The sequence below is a fragment of the Lolium rigidum genome, chromosome 3 (genome assembly GCF_022539505.1).
Source record: "Lolium rigidum isolate FL_2022 chromosome 3, APGP_CSIRO_Lrig_0.1, whole genome shotgun sequence".
NCBI lineage: Eukaryota > Viridiplantae > Streptophyta > Magnoliopsida > Poales > Poaceae > Lolium > Lolium rigidum.
In genome coordinates this window covers 73,272,973-73,291,736 of record NC_061510.1, presented here as the reverse complement: position 1 = coordinate 73,291,736, position 18,764 = coordinate 73,272,973, and the positions used below count along the sequence as shown (strand labels likewise).

Below are 18,764 nucleotides of genomic sequence, written 5' to 3'. Positions count from 1 at the left end.
GGCCGTTTACCGCCGGCGACCGGAGCATTTTGTGATAGATTTTTCCTCTACTTGCTCATCTGTATCTGTCACACTCCTAAATTTTTTTGGTGAGATGCTCGTCTGTTTTGTATGTGAACTTAATCTGGAGTAGTTGCATGTTGCCTTGCTTTTTCGTTGGAGGACGATGGCTTTTATCGAACTAGTGCTACTACAGATTTTTTTGGAGTACCGATTAAACCTGGAAGTTAAGTTCAATTAATCCGGTAGTTAAGCTTAGATAATCTGGCAAGTGAAACCTAATTAATATGTACTAACAGTTCTACCTGACAATCTGACAGAATGGAAAAATTAATCGGGCAACCAAGCTTAATTAACTAGGTAATTAACTCTCATGTAATACAAACACTATCAACTGTTGAATATGGCATCTATGCTCAATTAATCTGGGAGTCAGACTAAATTAACCTGGCAATTACTAACACTACCAACTGTTTGTTACCTCAATAGTATATACAGACATGAGTGTTAAAATTTACTTTCCTTTTGTGGACCGTACAAGATATTCTTGTACTAGAAAGAAGAGGTTATTGCACCACAAGTACAAGAACTTGCACTCTATGTGCATTTTCATACAAAATCTTGCAAAGTGTGTTCCACTCATACAAGAACTTGTCCTGGATGTGCACAACTCATACAATTCAATGTGGTGGTGACACGTGGCAGTTTCTAGACAGGAGAGGAGGTTTTCATTGCAGCGTTGAAAAAATAGGATAATTACGAACAGGTCCTCGCCCCAACTAATGACCCAGCTAACGCCCCAAGTAACGCCCTGACCCCAGACCCACCGCACAGAATCACACGAAAAGGCACAACAAAAAAATAGATACGACAGAAAAAGGAAAATAGCAGAGCAAGGGCACGCAGGCATTACAACGAACACCTCGCCGCCGGCGGCCCGGCTCAGCGGAGCCAGCGGTGGAGGTCGGTGGTAGACGACGGGGAGATCGGCTCCCCGCCTACGCTCTCCGCGCACGACAAGGACGACACGGTGGAGCGCTGCTCGGAGGTGAACCGCCCCGTCGCGCTCTTGAAGCTCGGGCTCTGCAGGCTCTGCACGTACCCGCCGCCGCCGTACGTGTCTAGCGGGACGGTGAACGACAACCGCTTCTTGGCGCTCCCAGTCGCGGGGTTGTACGCGGTCTGCGGCCGGCCGCGCTCCGGGGTCGCGGGGCGCTGCCGCGGCGCGCTCTAGGAGCGGATGCGCGCCTTGGCCGACTCCGTGGCCGCCATGTAGTTCGGCACTGCCGAGCCGGAGGACGCGTGGCACTGGTAGTGGAAGCTCGGGGTATAGCTGCCCCGCCGGCGGCGCCGCGCTCCACGCGCGGGCTCGCGGAGCGGACCTGGATCGGCGGGCGCGCCTTCCTCGGCGACGGCATCCCCAGGGAGTGGTGGTGGTGCTGCGCCCGGTGCATCGGCGAGCCGCTCCCGTGCTGCGACGACGGCGCCTGACGCCGAGGCGTGGAGTAGGAGAAGGGGCGGCCAGTGTCGATCTCTCACGCTTGAGAGCGGCGTATTTCCTGGTCGCAGGCATGTCCCGGATCTCCTCAATTGTCCGCGGCCGATCATCCCAGTCGTCGGCGGCGAAGCTGCTGCCATGACCGCTCCTGCAAACCAACCCAATCCATCACCATCAATCAAACATTTACGGAAACACTAGATTGGTAGTACTTGAGATGCCTCAGATGCGATGTTGGTTGGTTGAGTTGCAGACGGAGACGGACCACGGAGCATCGCTCGGCGTATTCGTGGGTGTACTTGGAGTCCCAGAAGGTGGATGTGTCGACGCTGTATGAGGACTTGCTGCTGCCGCAGGCGGCGGTGCCGGCGGCGGAGAGGGAGTCCTGCGAGAGGCGCATCCACTGATCCCGCACCCGCACCTGGACGCGCACCAGCGCCTGCATGCAGCGCAGCGTCATGTTGGCCTGCTTCTGCACGTTGTGGCCTGATGTCTACGGGAGCTTCTATTCTTGTAGACAGTGTTGGGCCTCCAAGAGCAGAGGTTTGTAGAACAGCAGCAAGTTTCCCTTAAGTGGATCACCCAAGGTTTATCGAACTCGGGGAGGAAGAGGTCAAAGATATCCCTCTCATGCAACCCCGCAACCACAAAGCAAGAAGTCTCTTGTGTCCCCAACACACCTAATAGGTGCACTAGTTCGACGAAGAGATAGTGAAATACAGGTGGTATGAATAAGTAGTAGCAACGGCACCAGAACAGTGCTTTGCCCAGGACAGTAAACAAGCAGTAGTAACGCAGCAGTAGTAGCGCAGTAAAACAGTAAACAAGCAGCGATAGCAGTATTTAGGAACAAGGCCTAGGGATTACACTTTCACTAGTGGACACTCTCAACATTGATCACATAACAGAATAGATAAATGCATACTCTACACTTTTGTTGGATGATTGATACGTCTCCAACGTATCGATAATTTCTTGTGTTCCATGCCACATTATTGATGTTATCTACATGTTTTATGCACACTTTATATCATATTCGTGCATTTTCTGGAACTAACCTATTAACAAGATGCCGAAGTGCCGCTTGTCGTTTTCTGCTGTTTTTGGTTTCGTAAATCCTAGTAAAGAAATATTCTCGGAATTGGACGAAATAAAAGCCCGGAGGCCTATTTTCTCACGAAGCTTCCAGAAGACCGAAGACGAGACGAAGAGGGGCCACGGGGAGCCAAACCCTAGGCGGCGCGGCCCCCCCTTGGCCGCGCGGCCCCGTGGTGTGGGCCCCCGTGCCGCCTCTTGACTTGCCCTTCCGCCTACAAATAGCCTCCGTGACGAAACCCCCAGCACCGAGAGCCACGATACGGAAAACATTACCGAGACGCCGTCGCCGCCGATCCCATCTCGGGGGATCCCGGAGATCGCTCTCCGGCACCCCGCCGGAGAGGGGAATCATCTCCCGGAGGACTCTACACCGCCATGGTCGCCTCCGGAGTGATGAGTGAGTAGTCTACCCCTGGACTATGGGTCCATAGCAGTAGCTAGATGGTTGTCTTCTCCCCATTGTGCTATCATTGTCGGATCTTGTGAGCTGCCTATCATGATCAAGATCATCTATCTGTAATTCTATATGTTGCGTTTGTTGGGATCCGATGAATAGAGAATACTTGTTATGTTGATTATCAAAGTTATACATGTGTTGTTTATGATCTTGCATGCTCTCCGTTATTAGTAGATGCTCTGGCCAAGTAGATGCTTTTAACTCCAAGAGGGAGTACTTATGCTCGATAGTGGGTTCATGCCCGCATTGACACCGGGACAAGTGACGTAAAGTTCTAAGGTTGTGTTGTGCTCGTTGCCACTAGGGATAAAACATTGATGCTATGTCTAAGGATGTAGTTGTTGATTACATTACGCACCATACTTAATGCAATTGTCTCGTTGCTTGCAACTTAATACCGGAGGGGGTTCGGACGATAACCTCGAAGGTGGACTTTTTAGGCATAGATGCAGCTTGGATGGCGGTCTATGTACTTTGTCGTAATGCCCAATTAAATCTCACTATACTCATCATGATATGTATGTGCATTGTCATGCTCTCTTTATTTGTCAATTGCCCAACCGTAATTTGTTCACCCAACATGCCGTTCGTCTTATGGGAGAGACACCTCTAGTGAACCGTGGACCCCGGTCCAATTCTCTTTACCGAAATACAATCTACCGCAATACTTGTTTCTACCGTTTTCTCGCAAACAATCATCTTCCACACAATACGGTTAATCCTTTGTTACAAGCAAGCCTGGTGAGATTGACAACCTCACCGTTTCGTTGGGGCAAAGTAGTTTGGTTGTGTTGTGCAGGTTCCACGTTGGCGCCGGAATCTCCGGTGTTGCGCCGCACTACATCCCGCCGCCATCAACCTTCAACGTGCTTCTTGGCTCCTCCCGGTTCGATAAACCTTGGTTTCTTTCTCGAGGGAAAACTTGCTCGCTGTGCTCATCATACCTTCCTCTTGGGGTTGCCCAACGAACGTGTGAAATACACGCCATCAAGCATATTTTCCGGCGCCGTTGCCGGGGAGATCAAGACACGCCGCAAGGGGAGTCTCCACTTCTCAATCTCTTTACTTTGTTTTTGTCTTGCTTTATTTTATTTACTACTTTGTTTGCTGCACTAAATCAAAATACAAAAAAATTAGTTGCTAGTTTTACTTTATTTGCTATCTTGTTTGCTATATCGAAAACACAAAAAAATTAGTTTACTTGCATTTACTTTATCTAGTTTGCTTTATTTACTATTGCTAAAATGGCCAACGCTGAAAATACTAAGTTGTGTGACTTCACAACCACAAATAATAATGATTTCTTATGCACACCTATTGCTCCACCTCGCTACTACAGCAGAATTCTTTGAAATTAAACCTCGCTTTATCGAATCTTGTCATGAACAATCAATTTTCCGGAATTAGTTCCGATGATGCTCGCTGCCCATCTTAATAATTTTGTTGAACTATGCGAAATGCAAAAATATAAAGATGTAGATGGTGATATTATTAAACTAAAATTGTTCCCTTTCTCATTAAGAGGAAGAGCTAAAGATTGGTTGCTATCTCTGCCTAAGAATAGTATTGATTCATGGACTAAATGCAAGGATGCTTTTATTGGTAGATATTATCCCCCGGCTAAAATTATATCTTTGAGGAGTAGCATAATGAATTTTAAACAATTAGATACTGAACATGTTGCTCAAGCTTGGGAAAGAATGAAATCTCTCGGTTAAAAATTGCCCAACCCATGGATCGACTACTTGGATGATCATCCAAACCTTCTATGCAGGACTAAATTTTTCTTCACGGAATTTATTGGATTCAGCTGCTGGAGGTACCTTTATGTCCATCACTCTTGGTGAAGCAACAAAGCTTCTTGATAATATGATGATCAACTACTCGAATGGCACACGGAAAGAGCTCCACAAGGTAAGAAGGTAAATTCCGTCGAAGAAACCTCTTCCTTGAGTGATAAGGTTGATGCTATTATGTCTATGCTTGCGAGTGGTAGGCCTAATGTTAATTATAATAATGTTCCGTTAGCATCATTGGCTGCTCAAAAAGAATATGTTGATGTGAATTTCATTAGAAATAACAATTACAATGATTCTAGGCCATATCCTCGCCAATGGTAATTCTCATGGTAGATATGTTTCACCTAATAAAGAGAAGATATTAGAAATTGAAAGATCCACTAAGAGCTTTATGCAATCACAATATGAGCAAAATAAGTTGTTTACTAAAACATTGAATGAGCAATCTACCTTGTTGAAGAATATAGGGAATCAACTTGAAAATCTGAATAGGGAGATCTCGGGGTTGCAAACTAAACTTGCTAATGCTGAGAACCGAATTTCATACATGTCTGCATCACAATCTTCTTTAATTAATAAAATGGCTGCTAAACCTGAGGATTTAGATGATAAAATTGCTACTACAGCAAATGCCATCCAAGTTAGAATTAATGAGAATATAAGATTAATGGCTGAACTGCGTGCTAGGTGGGATAGAGAAGAAAATGAAAAACTAGCTAAAGAGAAGAATATAGCTAAAGTTTGGACTATTACCACCACTAGTAATGCTAATGCTACACATGTTGCTGCACCTCCTACTCATACTAATAAAAGAATTGGTGTTAGCAATGTTTCCACTTCTAATGCAAAGCGCGAAAACTGCCTCGAAACCGCTAAAACCGCTGAAATCGCTCGCGATAAAGCTGCTGAAATTTTTTCCAACATTGGGGATGATGATCCCATTGCTTTAGATTATAATGGTTTGAATTTTGATGATTGCCACATCTCTGAAGTTATAAAGTTCTTGCAAAAACTTGCTAAAAGTCCTAATGCTAGTGCTATAAATTTGGCTTTCACGCATCATATTACAAATGCTCTCATAAAAGCTAGAGAAGAGAAACTAGAGCGCGAAGCCTCTATTCCTAAAAAGCTAGAAGATGGTTGGGAGCCCATCATTAAGATGAAGGTTAAAGATTTTGATTGTAATGCTTTATGTGATCTTGGTGCAAGTATTTCGTTATGCCGAAGAAAATTTATAATATGCTTGACTTGCCACCGCCGAAAAATTGTTATTTGGATGTTAATCTTGCTGATCATTCTACAAAGAAACCTTTGGGTAAAGTTGATAATGTTCGCATTACCGTTAACAATAACCTTGTTCCCGTTGATTTTGTTGTCTTGGATATTGAATGCAATGCATCTTGTCCAATTATATTGGGAAGACCTTTTCTTCGAACTCGTTGGTGCTATTATTGATATGAGGGAAGGTAATATAAAATATCAATTTCCTCTCAAGAAAGGTATGGAACACTTCCCTAGAAAGAGAATGAAGGTACCTTATGATTCTATTATTAGAACAAATTATGATGTTGATGCTTCATCTCTCGATGTTACTTGATACACACTTTCTGCGCCTAGCCGAAAGGCGTTAAAGAAAAGCGCTTATGGGAGACAACCCATGTTTTTACCTACAGTACTTTGTTTTTATTTTGTGTCTTGGAAGTTGTTTACTACTGTAGCAACCTCTCCTTATCTTAGTTTTGAGTTTTGTTGTGCCAAGTTAAGCCGTTGATAGAAAAGTAAGTACTAGATTTGGATTACTGCGCAGTTCCAGATTTCTTTGCTGTCACGAATCTGAGCCCACTGCCCTGCAGGAAGCTCAGAAAATTATGCCAATTTACGTGCATGATCCTCAGATATGTACTCAACTTTCATTCAATTTGAGCATTTTCATTTGAGCAAGTCTGGTGCCATTTTAAAATTCGTCAATACGAACTGTTCTGTTTTGACAGATTCTGCCTTTTATTTCGCATTGCCTCTTTCGCTATGTTGGATGAATTTCTTTGATCCACTAATGTCCAGTAGCATTATGCAATGTCCAGAAGTGTTAAGAATGATTGTGTCACCTCTGAATATGTCAATTTATATTGTGCACTAACCCTCTAATGAGTTGTTTCGAGTTTGGTGTGGAGGAAGTTTTCAAGGATCAAGAGAGGAGTATGATGCAACATGATCAAGGAGAGTGAAAGCTCTAAGCTTGGGGATGCACCCGGTGGTTCACCCCTGCATATATCAAGAAGACTCAAGCGTCTAAGCTTGGGGATGCCCAAGGCATCCCCTTCTTCATCAACAAATTATCAGGTTCCTCCCCCGAAACTACATTTTTATTCGGCCACATCTTATGTGCTTTTTCTTGGAGCGTCGGTTTGTTTTTGTTTTTGTTTTGTTTGAATAAAATGGATCCTAGCATTCACTTTATGGGAGAGATACACACTCCGCTGTAGCATATGGACAAATATGTCCTTGGTTTCTACTCATAGTATTCATGGCGAAGTTTCTCCTTCGTTAAATTGTTATATGGTTGGAATTGGAAAATGATACATGTAGTAATTGCTATAAATGTCTTGGGTAATGTGATACTTGGCAATTGTTGTGCTCATGTTTAAGCTCTTGCATCATATGCTTTGCACCCATTAATGAAGAAATACAAAGAGCATGCTAAAATTTGGTTTGCATATTTGGTTTCTCTAAAGTCTAGATAATTTCTAGTATTGAGTTTGAACAACAAGGAAGACGGTGTAGAGTCTTATAATGTTTACAATATGTCTTTTATGTGAGTTTTGCTGCACCGGTTCATCCTTGTGTTTGTTTCAAATAAGCCTTGCTAGCCTAAACCTTGTATCGAGAGGGAATACTTCTCATGCATCCAAAATACTTGAGCCAACCACCATGCCATTTGTGTCCACCATACCTACCTACTACATGGTATTTTCCAGCCATTCCAAAGTAAATTGCTTGAGTGCTACCTTTAAAATTCCATCATTCACCTTTGCAATATATAGCTCATGGGACAAATAGCTTAAAAACTATTGTGGTATTGAATATGTAATTATGCACTTTATCTCTTATTAAGTTGCTTGTTGTGCGATAACCATGTTTACTCGGGGAACGCCATCAACTCATTGTTGAATTTCATGTGAGTTGCTATGCATGTTCGTCTTGTCCGAAGTAAGGGCGATCTACACCGAGTTGAATGGTTTGAGCATGCATATTGTGAGAGAAGAACATTGGGCCGCTAACTAAAGCCATGTTCCATGGTGGAAGTTTCAGTTTTGGACAAACATCCTCAAATCTCTAATGAGAAAAGAATTAATTGTTGTTGAATGCTTAAAGCATTAAAAGAGGAGTCCATTATTTGTTGTCTATGTTGTCCCGGTATGGATGTCTAAGTTGAGAATAATCAAAAGCGAGAAATCCAAATGCGAGCTTTCTCCTTAGACCTTTGTACAGGCGGCATAGAGGTACCCCTTTGTGATACTTGGTTAAAGCATATGTATTGCGGTGATAATCCAGGTAGTCCAAGCTAATTAGGACAAGGTGCGAGCACTATTAGTACACTATGCATGAGGCTTGCAACTTATAAGATATAATTTACATGATGCATATGCTTTATTACTACCGTTGACAAAATTGTTTCATGTTTTCAAAATCAAAGCTCTAGCACAAATATAGCAATCGATGCTTTTCCTCTATGAGGACCATTCTTTTACTTCCAATGTTGAGTCAGCTTCACCTATTTCTATCCACCTCAAGAAGCAAACACTTGTGTGAACTGTGCATTGATTCTTACATACTTGCTTATTGCACTTATTATATTACTCTATGTTGACAATATCCATGAGATATATATGTTACAAGTTGAAAGCAACCGCTGAAACTTAATCTTCTTTTGTGTTGCTTCAATACCTTTACTTTGAATTATTGCTTTATGAGTTAACTCTTATGCAAGACTTATTGATGCTTGTCTTGAAGTGCTATTCATGAAAAGTCTTTGCTTTATGATTCACTTGTTTACTCATGTCATACACCTTGTTTTGATCGCTGCATTCTCTACATATGCTTTACAAATAGTATGATCAAGATTATGATGGCATGTCACTCCGTAAATTATCTTTGTTATCGTTTTACCTCGCTCGGGACGAGCGTAACTAAGCTTGGGGATGCCGATACGTCTCCAACGTATCGATAATTTCTTGTGTTCCATGCCACATTATTGATGTTATCTACATGTTTTATGCACACTTTATATCATATTCGTGCATTTTCCGGAACTAACCTATTAACAAGATGCCGAAGTGCCGCTTGTCGTTTTCTGCTGTTTTTGGTTTCGTAAATCCTAGTAAAGAAATATTCTCGGAATTGGACGAAATAAAAGCCCGGAGGCCTATTTTCTCACGAAGCTTCCGAAGACCGAAGACGAGACGAAGAGGGGCCACGGGGAGCCAAACCCTAGGGCGGCGCGGCCCCCCTTGGCCGCGCGGCCTCGTGGTGTGGGCCCCCGTGCCGCCTCTTGACTTGCCCTTCCGCCTACAAATAGCCTCCGTGACGAAACCCCCAGCACCGAGAGCCACGATACGGAAAACATTACCGAGACGCCGTCGCCGCCGATCCCATCTCGGGGATCCCGGAGATCGCTCTCCGCACCCTGCCGGAGAGGGGAATCATCTCCCGGAGGACTCTACACCGCCATGGTCGCCTCCGGAGTGATGAGTGAGTAGTCTACCCCCGGACTATGGGTCCATAGCAGTAGCTAGATGGTTGTCTTCTCCCCATTGTGCTATCATTGTCGGATCTTGTGAGCTGCCTATCATGATCAAGATCATCTATATGTAATTCTATATGTTGCGTTTGTTGGGATCCGATGAATAGAGAATACTTGTTATGTTGATTATCAAAGTTATACATGTGTTGTTTATGATCTTGCATGCTCTCCGTTATTAGTAGATGCTCTGGCCAAGTAGATGCTTTTAACTCCAAGAGGGAGTACTTATGCTCGATAGTGGGTTCATGCCCGCATTGACACCGGGACGAGTGACGAAAAGTTCTAAGGTTGTGTTGTGCTCGTTGCCACTAGGGATAAAACATTGATGCTATGTCTAAGGATGTAGTTGTTGATTACATTACGCACCATACTTAATGCAATTGTCCGTTGCTTGCAACTTAATACCGGAGGGGGTTCGGACGATAACCTCGAAGGTGGACTTTTTAGGCATAGATGCAGTTGGATGGCGGTCTATGTACTTTGTCGTAATGCCCAATTAAATCTCACTATACTCATCATGATATGTATGTGCATTGTCATGCTCTCTTTATTTGTCAATTGCCCAACCGTAATTTGTTCACCCAACATGCTCGTTCGTCTTATGGGAGAGACACCTCTAGTGAACTGTGGACCCCGGTCCAATTCTCTTTACCGAAATACAATCTACCGCAATACTTGTTCTACTCGTTTTCTCTGCAAACAATCATCTTCCACACAATACGGTTAATCCTTTGTTACAGCAAGTCGGTGAGATTGACAACCTCACTGTTTCGTTGGGGCAAAGTAGTTTGGTTGTGTTGTGCAGGTTCCACGTTGGCGCCGGAATCTCTGGTGTTGCGCCGCACTACATCCCGCCGCCATCAACCTTCAACGTGCTTCTTGGCTCCTCCTGGTTCGATAAACCTTGGTTTCTTTCTGAGGGAAAACTTGCTGCTGTGCTCATCATACCTTCCTCTTGGGGTTGCCCAACGAACGTGTGAAATACACGCCATCAATGATGAACACATTGCGTAGGATTACACGAACCCTCAATGCCGGAGTTAACAAGCTCCACAATAATGCTCATATTTTAGTAACCTTTAGTGTAAGATAGATCAAAAGACTAAACCAAGTACTAGCATAGCATGCACACTCGTCACCTTCATGCATATGTAGGAGGAATAGATCACATCAATATTATCATAGCAATAGTTAACTTCGCAATCTACAAGAGATCATGATCATAGCATAAACCAAGTACTAACACGGTGCACACATCGTCACCTTTGCACACGTGCAGGAGGAATAAAACTACTTTAATAACACATCACTAGAGTAGCACATAGATAAATTGTGATACAAACACATTGCAATCATAAAGAGATATAAATAAGCACCTCACTATGCCATTCAACAGTGAATAAGTATTCCGTGAAATCTAGCCTAAGAGACCCACACGGTGCACACACTTGTCACCTTTACACACGTGGGACAAGGAGTCTCCGGAGATCACATAAGTAAAACTCACTTGACTAGCATAATGACATCTAGATTACAAGCATCATCATATGAATCTCAATCATGTAAGGCAGCTCATGAGATTATTGTATTGAAGCACATAGGAGAGAGATGAACCACATAGCTACCGGTACAGCCCCGAGCCTCGATGGAGAACTACTCCCTCCTCATGGGAGCAGCAGCGGTGATGAAGATGGCGGTGGAGATGGCAGCGGTGTCGATGGAGAAGCCTTCCGGGGCACTTCCCCGCTCCGGCAGGTGCCGGAACAGAGACTCCTGTCCCCCAGATCTTGGCTTCGCGATGGCGGCGGCTCTGGAAGGTTTCTGTGGTTTTCGTCCAACGCCCCGAGGTTTTTAGGTCAGGGGCTTTATATAGGCGGAGAGGCGGCGCAGGAGGGCTTCTGGGGGCCCACACCCTAGGGGGGCCCCCCCTTGGCCGCGCCGGGGGTGGTGTGGTGGCCCTGCCCCCTTCTCCGGCGGTTCTCGTGTGTTCCGGATGCTTCGGGTAAAATAGGAACCTGGCGTTGATTTCGTCCGATTCCGAGAATATTTCGTTACTAGGATTTCCGAAACCAAAAACAGCAGAAAACGAGAGCCGGCACTTCGGCATCTTGTTAATAGGTTAGTTCCGGAAAATGCACGAATATGACATAAAGTGTGCATATAACATGTAGATAACATCAATAATGTGGCATGGAACACAAGAAATTATCGATACGTTGGAGACGTATCAGCATCCCCAAGCTTAGTTACGCTCGTCCCGAGCGAGTAAAACGATAACAAAGATAATTTCCGGAGTGACATGCCATCATAAACTTGATCATACTATTTGTAAAGCATATGTAGTGAATGCAGCGATCAAAACAATGTATATGACATGGGTAAACAACTGAATCATAAAGCAAAGACTTTTCATGAATAGCACTTCAAGACAAGCATCAATAAGTCTTGCATAAGAGTTAACTCATAAAGTAATAATTCAAAGTAAAGGTATTGAAGCAACTTAAAGGAAGATGAAGTTTCAGCGGTTGCTTTCAACTTATAACATGTATATCTCATGGATAATTGTCAATGCAAAGCAATATAACAAATGCAATATGCAAATATGTAAGAATCAATGCACAGTTCACACAAGTGTTTGCTTCTTGAGATGGAGAGAAATAGGTGAACTGACTCAACAATGAAAGTAAAAGAATGGTCCTCCATAGAGGAAAAGCATCGATTGCTATATTTGTGCTAGAGCTTTGATTTTGAAAACATGAAACAATTTTGTCAACGGTAGTAATAAAGCATATGCATCATGTAAATTATATCTTATAAGTTGCAAGCCTCATGCATAGTGTACCAATAGTGCCCGCACCTTGTCCTAATTAGCTTGGACTACCCGGATTATCACCGCAATACATATGCTTTAACCAAGTTTCACAAAGGGTACCTCTATGCCGCTCGTACAAAGGTCTAAGGAGAAAGCTCGCATTTGGATTTCTCGCTTTTGATTATTCTCCACTTAGACATCCATACCGGGACAACATAGACAACGAGATAATGGACTCCTCTTTTAATGCTTTAAGCATTTGACAACAATTAATTCTTTTCTCATTAGAGACTTGAGGATATTTGTCCAAAACTGAAACTTCCACCATGAATCATGGCTTTAGTTAGCGGCCCAATGTTCTTCTCTCACAATATGCATGCTCAAACCATTCAACTCGAGTGTAGATCGCCCTTACTTCGGACAAGACGAACATGCATAGCAACTCACATGAAATTCAACAATGAGTTGATGGCGTTCCCCGAGTAAACATGGTTATCGCACAACAAGCAACTTAATAAGAGATAAAGTGCATAATTACATATTCAATACCACAATAGTTTTTAAGCTATTTGTCCCATGAGCTATATATTGCAAAGGTGAATGATGGAATTTTAAAGGTAGCACTCAAGCAATTTACTTTGGAATGGCGGGAAAATACCATGTAGTATAGGTAGGTATGGTGGGCACAAATGGCATAGTGGTTGGCTCAAGTATGTTGGATGCATGAGAAGTATTCCCTCTCGATACAAGGTTTAGGCTAGCAAGGCTTATTTGAAACAAACACAAGGATGAACTGGTGCAGCAAAACTCACATAAAAGACATATTGAAAACATTATAAGACTCTACACCGTCTTCCTTGTTGTTCAAAACTCAATACTAGAAATTATCTAGACTTTAGAGAGACCAATTATGCAAACCAAATTTTAGCATGCTCTATGTATTCTTCACTAATAGGTGCAAAGTATATGATGCAAGAGCTTAAACATGAGCACAACAATTGCCAAGTATCACATTACCCAAGACATTATAGCAATTACTACATGTATCATTTTCCAATTCCAACCATATAACAATTTAACGAAGAGGAAACTTCGCCATGAATATTATGAGCTAAGAACACATGTGTTCATATGAACCAGCGGAGCGTGTCTCTCTCCCACACAAGAACGATGTAATCCAATTTATTCAAACAAAAACAAAAACAAAAGCACACAGACGCTCCAAGTAAAGCACATAAGATGTGACCGAATAAAAATATAGTTTCAAGAGAAGGAACCTGATAATTTATCGATGAAGAAGGGGATGCCTTGGGCATCCCCAAGCTTAGACACTTGAGTCTTCTTGATATATGCAGGGATGAACCACCGGGGCATCCCCAAGCTTAGACTTTTCACTCTTCTTGATCGTAGTATATCATCCTCCTCTCTTGACCCTTGAAAACTTCCTCCACACCAAACTCGAAACAACTCATTAGAGGGTTAGTGGACAATAAAAATTAACATGTTCAGAGGTGACACAATCATTCTTAACACTTCTGGACATTGCATAAAGCTACTGGACATTAATGGATCAAAGAAATTCATCCAACATAGCAAAAGAGGCAATGCGAAATAAAAGGCAGAATCTGTCAAAACAGAACAATCCGTAAAGATGGATTTTATTAGGCCACCAGACTTGCTCAAATGAAAATGCTCAAATTGAATGAAAGTTGCGTACATATCTGAGGATCATTCACGTAAATTGGCATAATTTTCTGAGTTACCTACAGAGAATTAGACCCAGATTCGTGACAGCAAAGAAATCTGTTTCTGCGCAGTAATCCAAATCTAGTACTTACTTTACTATCAAAGACTTTACTTGGCACAACAAAACACAAAACTAAGATAAGGAGAGGTTGCTACAGTAGTAAACAACTTCTAAGACACAAATATAAAACAAAGTACTGTAGCAAAATAACACATGGGTTATCTCCCAAGAAGTTCTTTCTTTTTAGCCATTAAGATGGGCTCAAGCAGCTTTAATGATGCACTCGCAAGAAATAGTATTTGAAGCAAAAGAGAGCATCAAGAGGCAAATTCAAAACACATTTAAGTCTAACATGCTTCCTATGCATAGGAATCTTGTAAATAAACAAGTTCATGAAGAGCAAAGTAACAAGCATAGAAAGATAAAACAAGTGTAGCTTCAAAAATTTCAGCACATAGAGAGGTGTTTTAGTAACATGAAAATTTCTACCACCATATTTTCCTCTCTCATAATAACTTTCAGTAGCATCATGAGCAAACTCAACAATATAACTATCACATAAAGCATTCTTATCATGAGTCTCATGCATAAAATTATTACTCTCCACATAGGCATAGTCAATTTTATTAGTAATAGTGGGAGCAAATTCACCGAAGTAGCTATCATTATTATTCTCATCAAGTGTAGGAGGCATAGTATAATCACAACAAAATTTACTCTCCGCAGTAAGTGGCACAAAAAGACTACTATCATTATCATCATCAGAAATAGGAGGCAAAGTATCATCAAAGAAAATTTTCTCCTCAATGCTTGGGGGACTAAAAAGATCATAAAAACCAGCTTCCCCAAGCTTAGAACTTTCTATATTATTGTCAACAATGGTGTTCAAAGCGTTCATACTAATATTACTACCAGCATGCAAAGAAGATTTCATAGGTTTTTTAATTTTCGCATCAAACAATCCATGTTTTAAATCAGGAAATAGAATAAGAAGCTCACTCTTGTACATTATGCCAAACTAGTGTAAACAAGAAACAACAAGATGCAATTGCAGGATCTAAAGGAAATAGCTTTGAGCACACACACAACGGCGCCAGAAAAATACTTTACCTGAGACCGTAGTATGAGTGCCTTTTTACCTTTCCTCCCCGTCAACGGCGCCAGAAAAGTGCTTGATGTCTACGGGAGCTTCTATTCTTGTAGACGGTGTTGGGCCTCCAAGAGCGAGAGGTTTGTAGAACGAGCAGCAAGTTTCCCTTAAGTGGATCACCCAAGGTTTATCGAACTCGGGGAGGAAGAGGTCAAAGATATCCCTCTCATGCAACCCCGCAACCACAAAGCAAGAAGTCTCTTGTGTCCCCAACACACCTAATAGGTGCACTAGTTCGGCGAAGAGATAGTGAAATACATGTGGTATGAATAAGTAGTAGCAACGGCACCGAACGAGTGCTTTGCCCAGGACGAGTAAACAAGCAGTAGTAACGCAGCGAGTAGTAGCGCAGATGAAACGAGTAAACAAGCAGCGATAGCGATATTTAGGAACAAGGCCTAGGGATTACACTTTCACTAGTGGACACTCTCAACATTGATCACATAACGGAATAGATAAATGCATACTCTACACTTTTGTTGGATGATGAACACATTGCGTAGGATTACACGAACCCTCAATGCCGGAGTTAACAAGCTCCACAATAATGCTCATATTTTAGTAACCTTTAGTGTAAGATAGATCAAAAGACTAAACCAAGTACTAGCATAGCATGCACACTGTCACCTTAATGCATATGTAGGAGGAATAGATCACATCAATATTATCATAGCAATAGTTAACTTCGCAATCTACAAGAGATCATGATCATAGCATAAACCAAGTACTAACACGGTGCACACACTGTCACCTTTGCACACGTGCAGGAGGAATAAAACTATTTTAATAACACATCACTAGAGTAGCACATAGATAAATTGTGATACAAACACATTGCAATCATAAAGAGATATAAATAAGCACCTCACTATGCCATTCAACAGTGAATAAGTATTTTGTGAAATCTAGCCTAAGAGACCCACACGGTGCACACACTGTCACCTTTACACACGTGGGACAAGGAGTCTCCGGAGATCACATAAGTAAAACTCACTTGACTAGCATAATGACATCTAGATTACAAGCATCATCATATGAATCTCAATCATGTAAGGCAGCTCATGAGATTATTGTATTGAAGCACATAGGAGAGAGATGAACCACATAGCTACCGGTACGACCCCGAGCCTCGATGGAGAACTACTCCCTCCTCATGGGAGCAGCGAGCGGTGATGAAGATGGCGGTGGAGATGGCAGCGGTGTCGATGGAGAAGCCTTCCGGGGGCACTTCCCCGCTCCGGCAGGGTGCCGGAACGGAGACTCCTGTCCCCCGGATCTTGGCTTCGCGATGGCGGCGGCTCCGGAAGGTTTCGTGGTTTTCGTCCAACGCCCCGAGGTTTTTAGGTCGGGGGCTTTATATAGGCGGAGAGGCGGCGCGAGAGGGCTTCGGGGGCCCACACCCTAGGGGGCGCCCCCCTTGGCCGCGCGAGGGTGTGGTGTGGTGGCCCTGCCCCCTTCTCCGGCGGTTCTCGTGTGTTCCGGATGCTTTCGGGTAAAATAGGAACCCGGGCGTTGATTTCGTCCGATTCCGAGAATATTTCGTTACTAGGATTTCGAAACCAAAAACAGCAGAAAACGGGAACTGGCACTTCGGCATCTTGTTAATAGGTTAGTTCCAGAAAATGCACGAATATGACATAAAGTGTGCATATAACATGTAGATAACATCAATAATGTGGCATGGAACACAAGAAATTATCGATACGTTGGAGACGTATCATGGCCTCGCACCAGCGCCTGCAGCTTCACCAGCCCCTTGAGAGCGCACAGCGCGCGCCTCGCCTGCGGTTGAAAGAAAACACACAACCACCCATTAGCGTCAAACCTACTGTGGCAAGTGCGGCGTGGCCATTGCTCGTGTCCTACGTACCAGGTAGCCTCGGAGGCGGTCTGCACGACGACGGCGGCGTAGTGCTCGCGCACGAAGCTGGATGAAGGGCGGGTGAGGCGGACCACCTCGGCGGCCGCCGCGCCGTGGCCACGGCGGCTTCGGCCGTGGCCGCGGTCGCCACAGCGAGCGCGATGGCGTGGCGCTGCTCATCCGTCACCGAAGGGCCAGGCGCGGACCTCGCCGGCGCAGATTGCTGCTGCTCCGGCGCCGGAGGAGCCGCCGGCGAAGGGGACGGGGACGAGGACCTCCTGAACAGCCATCTCCTCCGCTCCCTCTTGTTCTGCGCGGCCAAAATGTCCACTATACAAAGAAAACGTCATCAATATGTCCCCTCAAATCTCGAATTCAATAAGGATTTCTCTGAAAAAACGTTTTGACGGTGGACCAGGGACACGTGGCAGCTCCAGACACCACTTGTACCAACGGTGCACATCCATGACAAGTTCTTGTACCACCTGAACACGTTTTGCAAGTTCTTGTATGAAAATGCACATAGAGTGCAAGTTCTTGTACTTGTGGTGCAATTACCTCTAGAAAGAAAGGATCGGAGTAGTTGTCTCCGATAAAACAGATTTTTCGGTTGTTTTTGTGCTCACAGGAGAGCATGTACGGTTGCATGGAGAAAAGAAAAATCAAAACTCACCCATCGAGAGTCTGACACGAGAAAGCGACGTTGTTGGATGGACCATACAAAATAAAATCGGAGTCATCACAGCAGGTCTGACACATTTGGGCTGACCCGCGTTTGAAGTGGAGGCAACATGGGCCGTCGCACGCCCGCTACTCCCGTGCGGCGCCGCTGCGTAGCAGCGTCCAACATTCAATGTTATTTTCAGCAAATTACCGAATAATGGTTGTTTTTTGAAAAAATAAGTTAAGTGTGCCTTTTTGAAACCCAAACCTCAGTTGTGGTGGTTTTTTGTACTAATTTTTTCTTAAATTGAACGGGATTTTTCTGGTGTCTCTCTCGACCCCGAGATTCACAGAATCGACAACGAAGGGGTCCGACGTGAACCAATCGACGTACGATTACAAGAGTTTCCTTATTTTTGGCCCAACTGGTCCTCTCGATCCCCTCTTGACCAAAACCTAGCACGACGCTCCTTCTTCCACCATTGCTCCTCGATTCCTTGTCTCCGTCGACCTCGTGCCTTCCTTTCAGCACGAGCCGACATGACAGCGGGGAAGTCGACCAAATCCGCCGCCAAGCCCAAGGGCAGCAAGTAAGAACAATCCGATCGAATCTCTGTCGTGTTCGTGCTGCCAATTAATAGATCGTGACCTCCTCGACGTACTACTCTCAGGTTGGCGGTGAAGAAAAGGTTGGCAGTGAAGATCAATGAGGCGGACAAGTGGAAGCCTAGAACTGATTCCATGAAGGAGAGGAAGAAACCCGCGCCGCAGCTCGCGAGCACGGCATCCTGGCTCGGCGCCTTGGCCCTCTTCCAGTGAGCTGAAATCCTCCGTCTACTCTTTCCTCAGATTGCCCGTCCTTTTCTTGTAAGGCTCTG

General features: G+C 43.9%; 1 pseudogene; it reads right to left on the bottom strand.

Annotated features, from left to right (window-relative positions):
• Positions 1-942: 942 nt before the first annotated feature.
• LOC124695031 lies at positions 943-17,900 on the bottom strand (annotated as a pseudogene).
• Between the last annotated feature and the right edge of the window lie 864 nt (positions 17,901-18,764).